Genomic DNA, 12,413 nt, shown 5'->3' with positions numbered 1-12,413 from the left:
GATTCTAAGATAAAATTAAGAAACATTTCTTATCTTCAAGGAGACTGCAATCAATTGGGGGAAAGAGACAACAAAAAAAAATCACTGTAGAGTGGGATCTATGCTAAAACAGGGATTCCAAGAAACTACTGTGATTACACAGAAGACAGGAACCCACTTTCACTGAGGGCCTGCCCTGTGCGAGGTGTTTTCCAAGGGTATTTCATTCATTCTTATAACAGCCTAATGAAATATTGATAGGTATTATTATATTCGTTTTCCAAGTTTCAAAAAGGAAACTGAGGAGTATTTGTTCAAAGTCATAGAGCCAGCAAGTAGCAGAACCAGGTTTTTAATCTAGTTGTATTTGACTCATAAATCTGATGCCTGGAATATTAGGGCATGGCTTCCCTGAGGAGATGAAACTTTAATTAAATATTGAAAGATGAAAGTCTTATACCAGGAAGGACTTGTGATTGGGTAAGAGGACACTCTGGTGGCGGGGGGGGGGGGGGGGGTGGGGTGGGGGGGGTGGGGTAGGAACTGCATATCTGGGGGCTCCGAGGAGGAGTATTAGTTAAGGGACAGCAAGTACTGATAGACCAGTGTAGCTGAACAAAGGATAGGGTGAAAGATGGCATTTCATCTGGATCACTTCCCTACACTTCCTGGTTCCTTGTGGAAGTTATTCTGGACCAGATATACCATCGCATCCGCCATGATGAATCTGAGTTATTGAACCCATGTGCATGGCCAGCCAAAGGAATTCTGTCACCCTCCCTTCGCTGTCAGCTTAGATATGTTTATTTTTCATCACTACCTCTAACTCATTAACCTCACTGTGAGGAATTCAGGCTCATCAAAGCAGCATTACAAATATTTACGTCAGTTTTCAAACTTAATTTCTCAGCGTGGAGGAGGAAACAATGTCGTTGTGGAATGTTTTTATTTCATGAGCACAGAATTTCTATAATTGCTTCTCATTTGGGCTGTGGTTACAGATACCGCCCTGTTTTTTCAAACAGTAAACATTTCCTTTGACTTCCTGGACTTCCTGAGTAAGAAGATAAATAATAATGACTCTAACAAATTTCATTATAACTATCTATATTTTATTTTTTTATTCTTTTAACATCTTTATTGGAGTATAATTACCTACAATGTTGTGCTAGTTTCCACCGTACAACAAAGTGAATCAGCCACATGTATACATATATCCCCATACCACCCCCTCTTGCGTCTCCCTCCCACCCTCCCTATCCCAAACCTCTAGGCGGTCACAAAGCACAGAGCTGATCTCCCTGTGCTATGCGGCTGCTTCCCACTAGCTATCTATTTTACATTTGGTAGTGTATATATGTCCATGCCACTCTCTCACTTCATCCCAGCTTACCCTTCCCCCTCCCCGTGTCCTCAAGTCCATTCTCTACATCTGCATCTTTATTCCTGTCCTGCCCCTAGGTTCTTAAGAACCTTTTCTTTCTTCTTAGATTCCATATATATGTGTTAGCATACGGTATTTCTTTTTCTCTTTCTGACTTACTTCACTCTGTATGACAGAATCTATGTGTATCCACCTCATTACAAACAACTCAATTTCATTTCTCTTTATGGCTGAGTGATATTCCATTGTACATATGTGCCGCATCTTTATCCATTCATCTGTCAATGGACACTTAAGTTGCTTCCATGTCCTGGCTATTGTAAATAGTGCTGCAGTGAACACTGGAGTACATGACTCTTTTTGAATTATGGTTTTCTCAGGGTATATACCCAATAGTGGGATTGCTAGGTCATATGGTAGTTCTATTTTTAGTTTTTTAAGGAACCTCCATACTGTTCTCCACAGTGGCTGTATCAATTTACATTCCCACCAACAGTGCAAGAGGGTTCCCTTTTCTCCACACCCTCTCCAGCATTTATTGTTTGTAGATTTTTTGATGATGGCGATTCTGACAGGTGTGAGGTGATACCTCATTGTAGTTTTGATTTGCATTTCTCTAATGATTAGTGATGTTGAGCATCCTTTCATGTGTCTGTTGGCAATCTGTGTATCTTCTTTGGAGAAATGTCTATTTAGGTCTTCTGCCCATTTTTGGATTGGGATGTTTGTTTGTTTGTTTGTTTTTTTGATATTGAGCTGCATGAGCTGGTTGCATATTTTGGAGATAAATCCCTTGTCAGTTGCTTCATTTGCAAATATTTTCTCCCATTCTGAGGGTTGTCTTTTCGTCTTGTTTATGGTTTCCTTTGCTGTGCAAAAGCTTTTAAGTTTTATTAGGTCCCATTTGTTTATTTTTGTTTTTATTTCCATTTCTCTAGGAGGTGGGTCAAAAAGATTCTTGCTATAACTTATGTCAAAGAGAGTTCTTCCCATGTTTTCCACTAAGAGTTTTATAGTGTCTGCCACAGAAATACAAAGCATCCTAAGAGACTACTACAAGCAACTTTATGCCAATAAAATGGACAACCTGGAAGAAACGGACAAATTCTTAGAAAGGTATAACCTTCCAAGACAGAACCAGGAAGAAATAGAAAATATGAACAGACCAATCACGAGCAATGAAATTGAAACTGTGATTAAAAATCTTCCAACAAACAAAAGCCCAGGACCAGATGGCTTCACAGGTGAATTCTATCAAACATTTAGAGAAGAGCTAACACCCATCCTTCTCAAACTCCTCCAAAAAACTGCAGAGGAAGGAACACTCCCAAACTCATTCTATAAGGCCATCATCACCTGGATACCAAAACTAGACAAAGATACTACAAAAAAAAGAAATTACAGACCAATATCACTGATGAATATAGATGCAAAAATCCTCAACAAAATACCAGCAAACAGAATCCAACAACACATTAAAAGGATCATACACCATGAACAAGTGGGATTTAACCCAAGGATGCAAGGATTCTTCAATATATGCAAATCAATCAATGTGATACACCATATTAACAAGTTGAAGAAAAAAAAACATATGATCATCTCAATAGCTGCAGAAAAAGCTTTTGACAAAGTTCAGCACCCATTTATGACAAAAACTCTCCAGAAAGTGGGCATAGAGGGAACCTACCTCAACATAATAAAGGCCATATACAACAAACCCACAGCAAACATCATTCTCAATGGTGAAAAACTGAAAGCATTTCCTCTAAGATCAGGAACAAGACAAGGACGTCCACTCTCACCATTATTATTCAACATAGTTTTGGAAGTCCTAGCCATGGCAATCAGAGAAGAAAAAGGAGTAAAAGGAATACAAATTTGAAAAGAAGAAGTAAAACTGTCACTGTTTGCTGATGACATGATACTATACATAGAGAATCCTAAAGATGCCACCAGAAAACTACTAGAGCTAATGAATGAATGTGGTAAAGTAGCAGGATACAAAATTAATGCACAGAAATCTCTGGCATTCCTATACACTAATGAGGAAAAATCTGAAAGAGAAATTAAGGAAACACTCCCATTTACCACTGCAACAAAAAGAATAAAATACCTAGGAATAAACCTACCTAGGGAGACAAAAGACCTGTATGCAGAAAACTATAAGACACTGATATACATATAAGTTTATAAGTGATATAAGTGATAAGTGATATATATATAAGTGATATATTATACATATATATGTGATATATATATAAGTTTATATAGTTATAAAACTATAAGCCACTGATATATGACACTGATGAAAGAAATTAAAGATGATACAAACAGATGGAAGATAAACCATGCTCTTGGATTGACCATGGTGTATGATCCTTTTAATGTGCTGTTGGATTCTATTTGCTAGTATTTCGTTCAGGATTTTTGCATCTATGTTCATCAGGGATATTGGCCTGTAATTTTCTTTTTTGTGACATCTTTGTCTGGTTTTAGTATCAGGGTGATGGTGGCCTCGCAGAATGAGTTTGTGAGTGTTCCACCTCCACCAACACCTCCACCACCACCTTCATCTCCATTTCCATCTCCATCGCCACCTCCACCTTCATCTCCACCTCCATCTCCACATCCACCTCCACCTTCATCTCCGCCTCCACCTCCGCCTTCACCTCCACCTCCACCTTCACCTCCACCTTCATCTCCACCTCCATCTCCACCTCCACCTTCATCTCCACCTCCATCTCCACATCCACCTCCACCTTCATCTCCGCCTCCGCCTCCGCCTTCACCTCCACCTCCACCTTCACCTCCACCTTCATCTCCACCTCCATCTCCACCTCCACCTTCATCTCCACCTCCATCTCCACATCCACCTCCACCTTCATCTCCACCTCCACCTCCACCTTCACCTCCACCTCCACCTTCACCTCCACCTCCACCTTCACCTCCACCTTCATCTCCACCTCCATCTCCACCTCCACCTTCATCTCCACCTCCATCTCCACATCCACCTCCACCTTCACCTCCACCTCCATCTCCACCTCCACCTTCATCTCCACCTCCATCTCCACATCCACCTCCACCTTCACCTCCACCTCCACTTCCATCTCCACATCCACCTTCATCTCCACCTCCATCTCCACCTCCACCTCCACCTTCATCTCCACCTCCATCTCCACATCCACCTCCACCTCCACCTTCACCTCCACCTCTGCCTCCGCCTTCACCTCCACCTCCACCTCCACCTTCATCTCCACCTCCATCTCCACATCCACCTCCACCTTCACCTCCACATCCACCTCCACCTCCACCTCCATCTCCACCTCCATCTCCACATCCACCTCCACCTTCATCTCCACCTCCATCTCCACCTCCAGCTCTGCAGCCTCCTGCAAAGCTGCTAACCCACTAAGTGCCTGTTGAATGGAAAGGACTGGAATGGAACCGAACTGTAATTAAGCCCAGCATCAGATGACATATTCTTTTTAAAAACCCCAGTGGTGGCAAATCTTAATGCTCTGAGGATAAATATATGATGAGAAAAAGATCAAAGCAGATTAGTACCTAGTTTGATGAACAAAGTGGGTAATTGGGCTGAGCAATGTTATTTTATACAAACCCAGAAATGTCTACAAATAATGAGATTAATGTCTTTATATGTCTCAAAAGGTAACTTGGTGCAAAAATCAGTCTTAATATTTTATAACTAAATCTGTATCTACTACAAAATGCTTACATATGTAGATAATAGAATCTAGTTATTGCAAGGATTTATTCATTCATTCATTCAACAAAGTACTTTTTAAAAAATTCAATAAGCATAGCACTGTCTAGGTCTGACGTACAGCAAGAATGGGTAATACCTGGTCTCTGTGCCTAAGGAACTCACATTCAAGGGTAGGTGAATCAAGACATCTACCTGGTTATCACACAACTCAGACTGTGAGCAATAACAAATAACGGTGTAAACACTATACTTTGGGAACACAGATTCTGGAGTAGGTCTTCTTTTTTTAATTTGGCAATAATTTAAGATTTGATTTGATGTGATTTTTTATTGAGGAGAACATTTAACATACAATCTACCCTCTTAACAAATTTTTATGTGTACAATACAGTATTGTTGACTAGAGGTACAATGTTCTCTAGAAGTTGCTCATCTTGCTTAACTGAAAAGTTCTGGCTGTTGATTAGTAACTCCCCATTTCCTCCTCTCTCACCAGCCCCTGGCAACCACCATCCCATTGTTTGATTCTATAAATCTGACAATTTTAGATAACTCATATAAGTGGAATCATACAGTGTTTGTCTTTCTGTGACTGGCTTATTTCATTTAACAAATGTTCTCAAGATTTATTCACATTGTCACATATTACAGAATTTCCTTCTTTTTTAAGGCTGAGTAGATTCCATTGTATTTATACCACATTTTCTTTATCCATTCATCTATCAATGGACATTTAGGTTGTTTCCACATCTTGGCTATTGTGAATAGTGCTGCAATGAACATGAGAGTAGTTCATTTTGATTGGGAGGTTATTAAGAAAACGTACTCAGTGAATTGTCATCTTCAGCCATCTTTAGCTCTGGATGCCTAGGGTTTAGGTGATGTGGTATATGGTAGGAGATGGAACTAGAAAGGAGATTTAGGCCAGACTGTGACAACCTTTCAATGCTCGACTAGGGTGTCATTCTGTACAAAAATGTGAAACCATTGTAAACATCTAAGCTCAAGGCAACTACCAGAACCCTGTCTCAGAAAGAAGACTCTGTTGTGTGTGGAGGGTGACCAGGGTAGGGACAAGTCTGGAGAAGCGTGAGAAGTGAAGACATCCATCGAGGTCAGCAGTTCTCACACTAGTGGTCTCAAGACCTCTTTACCCTCTTAAAACTTATTGGGGACCCCAAAGAACTGTCATTTATGTGAGTTATATCTATCTATATACTACTGTGTTATAAATTTAACTTAAGAGAATTCTGAAATACAAGAATGCAAGCACGCATTCTGTTAACCATCAGAGACGTGATAGCATCATAGTTTCTGCAGCTTCTGAAAAGCTCCACTTTCTACTCCCTAAAGCATGAGAGTGAAAGAAGAAATTAAGGTTTCACTATTGTTATGAGAACATTTTGATCTCACAGCTTTCCTGCAAGAGTTTCAGGGATCCCAGGGATCTTGAGAACATACTTTGAGAACCACTGAGTAGGTGATAGGCCCAAGGTACAGAGAGCAGGGAAGAAAAAAGCACAGAAAGATTACGCTTCAGAGGTAGACTCAGTGGGACTTGATGATAGACTGAATTAGTGGTGGGGTTGAGTGGGGTGGCTGGGAGCAAATTAAGGAGAGGAAAAATAGCTAAGAATAACTCAGATTTTTACCCTGGCATACTGCTTCGAGGGTGAGTCTCCCCATCCCCTTCACATTTAATTTTTGATAGATAAAATGCAATAATAAAATTAACTTTAAAAATGTGTATATGCTTACAAAATACTTCAATCTTGCCCCTTAATTTTGTTTTCATTTTCCTATTGAGATTCTTAAGCAAACTCATGATATTCTACCTATGGAGAGTCTATGAATCTCTTCCTCCTACTGACTTAGTACCAAGTATAGTAAAAACTAAAAAGTATAAATGTTTGATGAATGCATGGGCATTGACTAAACTAATTGAGTCTATTAAATAATTTTCTGAGCCCTCAGATGAAAAAAATAGAAGTGCAAATGTCCAATCTTGAGCAATGAGTCACCTTTTAAATATTTATTGAAATTATTTTCATAGGGGGACAGCCTTCAACAGTGCTGGTCCAAGAACAATAGTAATAAACCAACCTTACTCTAAGAAACACCCATCACTTAACTGTGCTTTTCTTTACGTAGGGCATGTTCATTTAATTAGTTTTAAGTTAAAGTCCAATTAACAAAGTTTCAACATAGCACAAGATAAAAGTCCACTTTTTATTTCCTGAACTCCTGAATCAATCTCTGATGATTCTGACTGAACCTGAACTCATTTTTTTAAATATAATTTTTTTATTTGAAGTATAGTTGATTTACAATATTGTGTTAGTTTCAAGGGTACAGCAAAGTGATTTGGTTATACATATATATGTATGTATCTATATTCTTTTTTTTTTCTATTCTTTTCTATTATCGTTTATAAGAAGACAGTGAATACAGTTCCCCATGCTCTACAGTAAATTTAAAATATAATTTTACACCAGAGTCTTTATTCAGCCCATATTCAGTTAATCTTCCCCATATTCAGTTCCCCACCCCTCTGCTTTTTAGCCTGTTAACCTCAATAAGTGTATCTGGTTTGGCATTTGATTTCAATCAGCCACTTTATTCCATTTTTTTCTGTCCTGCAACAGTAATGTTCCAACAAACCCAGATATACTCCCAGAATCCCATGCTATGTCTTGTGATGTGGTAAAGTAATTAACTTGTTTTTAAAATTCAGAAAATTTTTGCTCAGAACTTGCAGCGCCATTATGAGACCTTAGCTCACATTCATCTATGTCCTTCTCCAACTCTCCATGGACCACCCCTGCCATGTCCTGAGGGTCTTGTCATTCTCTGATCAGCTTGGGCATGCCATGCTTCTGTGTCTTTCCTCATGCTGTTCCCTTCATCTGGTTTGTTTTTCCCTCCCTCTTCTTCCTTTCCTTCTTCTACAGTTCAATTTTCCCTTTCTCTAGGAAGCCTTTTCCAGTCCCTCTGGCCTGGTTTAATCGCTCAATTCCCATAGCCCCACAGCTCTTCTCTAGCAGTTTCACCGTCCTTTACGCCATGACTCACTTGACTGTGAGCTGCTTTTATCCATAACGCCATGTGTATAATCAGCTCTTCATAGTTGTTGCTTGGATGGCATTGAGCATGCAGCAAGGATAAGAGGAGATAAATGCAACCTCATTACTCAATACATATATGGGAGTTTCCTCAAATCCCTAGTCCCCATTTGATCTCTTTCCTTGTCAGTAAGAAAAATCTTCTCTGTAGCATTTAGGAGGTAGTCCCATATATATTTTCGTTTGTTTTGTTTTCTTTTGTTTTTTGGCTGTGTGGCACGCAGGATCTTAGTTCCCCAACCAGGGATCAAATCCTTGCCCCCTGCAGTTGAAGCATGGAGTCTTAACCACTGGACCACCAGCGAATTCCCATGTCATTATATTTTAAGAATTATTAAATTTCCAATTCACCATCTCAGAGTGAAGAGTAAGAAACTTTTAACTAGAGGGAAAATAGATGAGATGAGATCCACAACGAGTGGGCTAAGCATGGACCTCCAAATCCTTTCTACATTGGCATTGCTCTCACCCTCTGTCTAAACTGTACTGTACTTTGCTTTGTGAATGAACTTATGAGGTCTGTTACTGACCCCAAGAATACAGCTTGTCTGAACTCATCTCAGAGCTTAAATTACTCTCCAAATCTGAACTGTCCTTCCATCATTCCTTCACTTCTCCCTTCAAGACAAAGTTCGTAGAGTTGTTCCTTCCAAACTTCCTTGATCAGAACCAGAAAATGTTAGCACTGGAGCTTCTAATTCTATTGATCACACTCTTGATTGACAAATGCGAGACTGAGCCCGGCTAGGTTAAGTGACTCACCTAAAACTAACCAGCTGCCCTGGAGTCCAAGTCTCTGGATTTGTAATCCTCTCCACCATTCCCATCTCAATCTTTTTGCACCTTGTTCTGCTCTCAGCTGCTACATCTGGTAGAGTTTTCTTTCATGTGGGAGAGACACTTGCAATTCCCACCAACTGGTAAAATTCTGGCACAGGACTGTGAATGTCAGTGCGATGCAATGGAGAATACATGGCATTGGGAGTTAAACAAACTTAGACTCAAAGGGAGGCTCTATCAGACTCTAAGTATGTGACCTTGGGCCGTGTGACCCTGGGCAAGTGATGTAACTCTCTGAGTCTCAGTTTCCCCATCAGTAAAATAGGACTAAACATGAGTGGGGCCCAGTGTGTGCCAGGAGACTGCACCAACCATTAGAAGATAGACACCTACCAGAACCTACAGTGTAGATGAGGGTTAAGTCCCTTATGCTGAATGTCCTAGGAGGTATAGGCCATAACTGTGTGGCCCCCTTTCAGTTCTAAACAGTTCCTTAACTCTGGGACCCGGGGTAATGCCTACTAATGTAAAACAGCAGCTTGTTATCAAGAACGGAAATGTTTATGCTGTCTCTGCATACAGTCATAAGGAAAAGCAACAGGTAACCTTCCAAGGAGATAGTCTAGAACATAAACATTGAAAACTTTAGCTCTCTGCCAAAGAGACTCCAAAATGTTCTTAAAGAGTTCAAACTCTAAAGCCTGACTTTATGGTCAAGGGCATCAACCTCCCAGTGCAGCTATTCTGGTTCTCTTACCCTGACCAAGGGCCACGTTTCCTTCTTGACCAGATATGACATCCTGTAACCCTCACCTCTGGGTCCCTATGCGTGGAATTTCGACTTTTTATCATTTTAATAAAGCAGAGCGAAGCACAAATGGTGCTCACTGAACCCAGGGCCACAGTATGTCATCATATGTCTACTTTTTTAAAAAGGTGATCCCTTTTGTTAAAAAATAGAAAAGGAAGCTTTAAGTGCTTCACGTTTTATGTGTTCAGAAACGGAAAGAGACAAAATGACTGCCTCTTTCTTTAGATACCTTGCATACTCCAAATTGTACCAATGAGCGATTAGTAGTTTTGGCATTTAATAAAATAAATAAAATAATTACTTTTTTTAATGGCACTCCTTTTAGTTTTTAATCAAATAGGTGTTGGTGTTTTTGGTTTTTATCCCCAACTGGCCTTCACTTCCCTAAAGAGCTACAAAAGCAGTTTAAGAGAAAGTGGACAATTTGATCTCAGGTTTACTAAATTAGCAATAAACTTTAAGTTCTCAAAGGTCTGAAGGTAAGACGACGATTCAGTTCTCCCTTTTCTTTTGAGTTATAGACATACCTATGTGCAGGTTCACTTTCCCTGATCAAAAGTCACTTAATAACTGATTAAGATGGAAAATAATTCCAAATGTCAAAGGGCAGCCAAATCCAGGTTTCCCATTTCTGTGAGATTACTGTTAATTTTGCCCTATCCCGCTTCCCTGGGGAGTGTGGTGGACACTGTTGGTGCCTCGCCCTGTCCCTTTACCAGGAGAGTTGCCACCCCCACCCCCCTGGCCAGCTTCAATGAGTGCCGGCTGCTGGTGGTTCACAGCTACCCCCTTCCCAGCAGAACTGTCCTCACCAAGAACCACCCAGAAGTTTATGGGCCTCCTACCCATCCCCGCCAGGGCAGGGCACGCCACTGGCTGAGCTAAAAAGCACAATCCCTTCTCTCCACGCTCCAGAGCTACCCTTGGGATTCATCTAAAGCCAAGCCTTTGCTTATTTTCTTGTCATTTTCTCACTTACCTATAGGTTTTTCCCTCAATACTAAATCACTTGCCCTTGGAACTTCCCTGGCTGTTCAGTGGTTAAGACTCCACGCTCCCAATACTGGCGACACGGGTTCGATCCCTGGTCAGGGAACTGAGATCCCACATGCTGCATGGCCTAAAAAAATAAATAAATAAAAATAAATAAAATCAATCAATCAATCAATCACTTGCACTAGATAAGAAAATCACTCTCGGGGGAGGAGAGAAGATGGCGGAAGAGTAAGACGCGGAGATCACCTTCCTTCCCACAGATACAGTAGAAATACATCTACACGTGGAACTGCTCCTACAGAACACCCACTGAACGCTGGCAGAAGACATCAGACCTCCCAAAAGGCAAGAAACTCCCCCCGTACCTGGGTAGGGCAAAAGAAAAAAGAAATAACAGAGACAAAAGAATAGGGACGGGACCTGCACCAGTGGGAGGGAGCAGGGAAGGAGGAAAGGTTTCCACACACTAGGAGCCCCTTCGCGGGCGGAGACTGCGGGTGGCGGAGTGGGGAAGCTTCGGAGCCACGGAGGAGAGCGCAGCCACAGGGGTGCGGAGGGCAAAGCGGAGAGACTCCCGCACAGAGGCTCGGCGCCGAGCAGCACTCACCAGCCCGAGAGGCTTGTCTGCTCCCCCGCCGGGGCGGGCGGGGCTGGGAGCTGAGGCTCGGGCTTCGGTCGGATCCCAGGGAGAGGACTGGGGTTGGCGGCGTGAACACAGCCTGAAGGGGTTAGCGCACCACAGCTAGCCGGGAGGGAGTCCGGGAAAAAGTCTGCAGCTGCCGAAGAGGCAAGAGACTTTTTCTTCCCTCTTTGTTTCCTGGTGCGCGAGGAGAGGGGATTCAGAGCGCCGCCTAAACGAGCTCCAGAGACGGGCGCGAGCCACGGCCATCAGCGCGGACCCCAGAGACGGGCGTGAGACTCTGGGGCTGCTGCTGCTGCCACCAAGATGCCTGTGTGCGAGCGCAGGTCACTCTCCACACCGCCCCTCCCGGGAGCCTGTGCAGCCCGCCACTGCCAGCGTCCCGTGATCCAGGGACAACTTCCCCGGGAGAACGCACTGCGCGCCTCGGGCTGGAGCAACGTCACGACGCCTCTGCCGCCGCAGGCTCGCCCCGCCTCCTCCGTACCGCTCCCTCCCCCCCGGCCTGAGTGAGCCAGAGCCCCCGAAGCAGCTGCTCCTTTAACCCCGTCCTGTCTGGGCGGGGAACAGGCGCCCTCAGGCGACCTACACGCAGAGGCGGGTCCAAATCCAAAGCTGAACCCCGGGAGCTGTGGGAACAAAGAAGTAAAAGGGAGATTTCTCCCAGCAGCCTCAGAAGCAGCGGATTAAAACTCCACAAACAACTTGATGTGCCTGCATCTGTTGAATACCTGAATAGACAACGAATCATCCCAGACTCAAGAGGTGGACTTTAGGAGCAGGATATATTAATTTTTCCCCTTTTCCTTCTTTTGTGAGTGTATATGTATATGCTTCTGGGTGAGATTTTGTCTGTATAGCTTTGCTTTATAATAGCTTTATTTTACTTCACTATATTATAGCCTCTTTCTTTCTTTCTTTCTATTTTTTCTCCCTTTTACTCTGAGCCGTGTGGACAAAAGGCTCTTGGT

Source organism: Balaenoptera ricei, chromosome 12, assembly GCF_028023285.1.
Source record: "Balaenoptera ricei isolate mBalRic1 chromosome 12, mBalRic1.hap2, whole genome shotgun sequence".
NCBI classification, from domain to species: Eukaryota; Metazoa; Chordata; class Mammalia; order Artiodactyla; family Balaenopteridae; genus Balaenoptera; species Balaenoptera ricei.
This window is presented reverse-complemented; position numbering follows the sequence as displayed.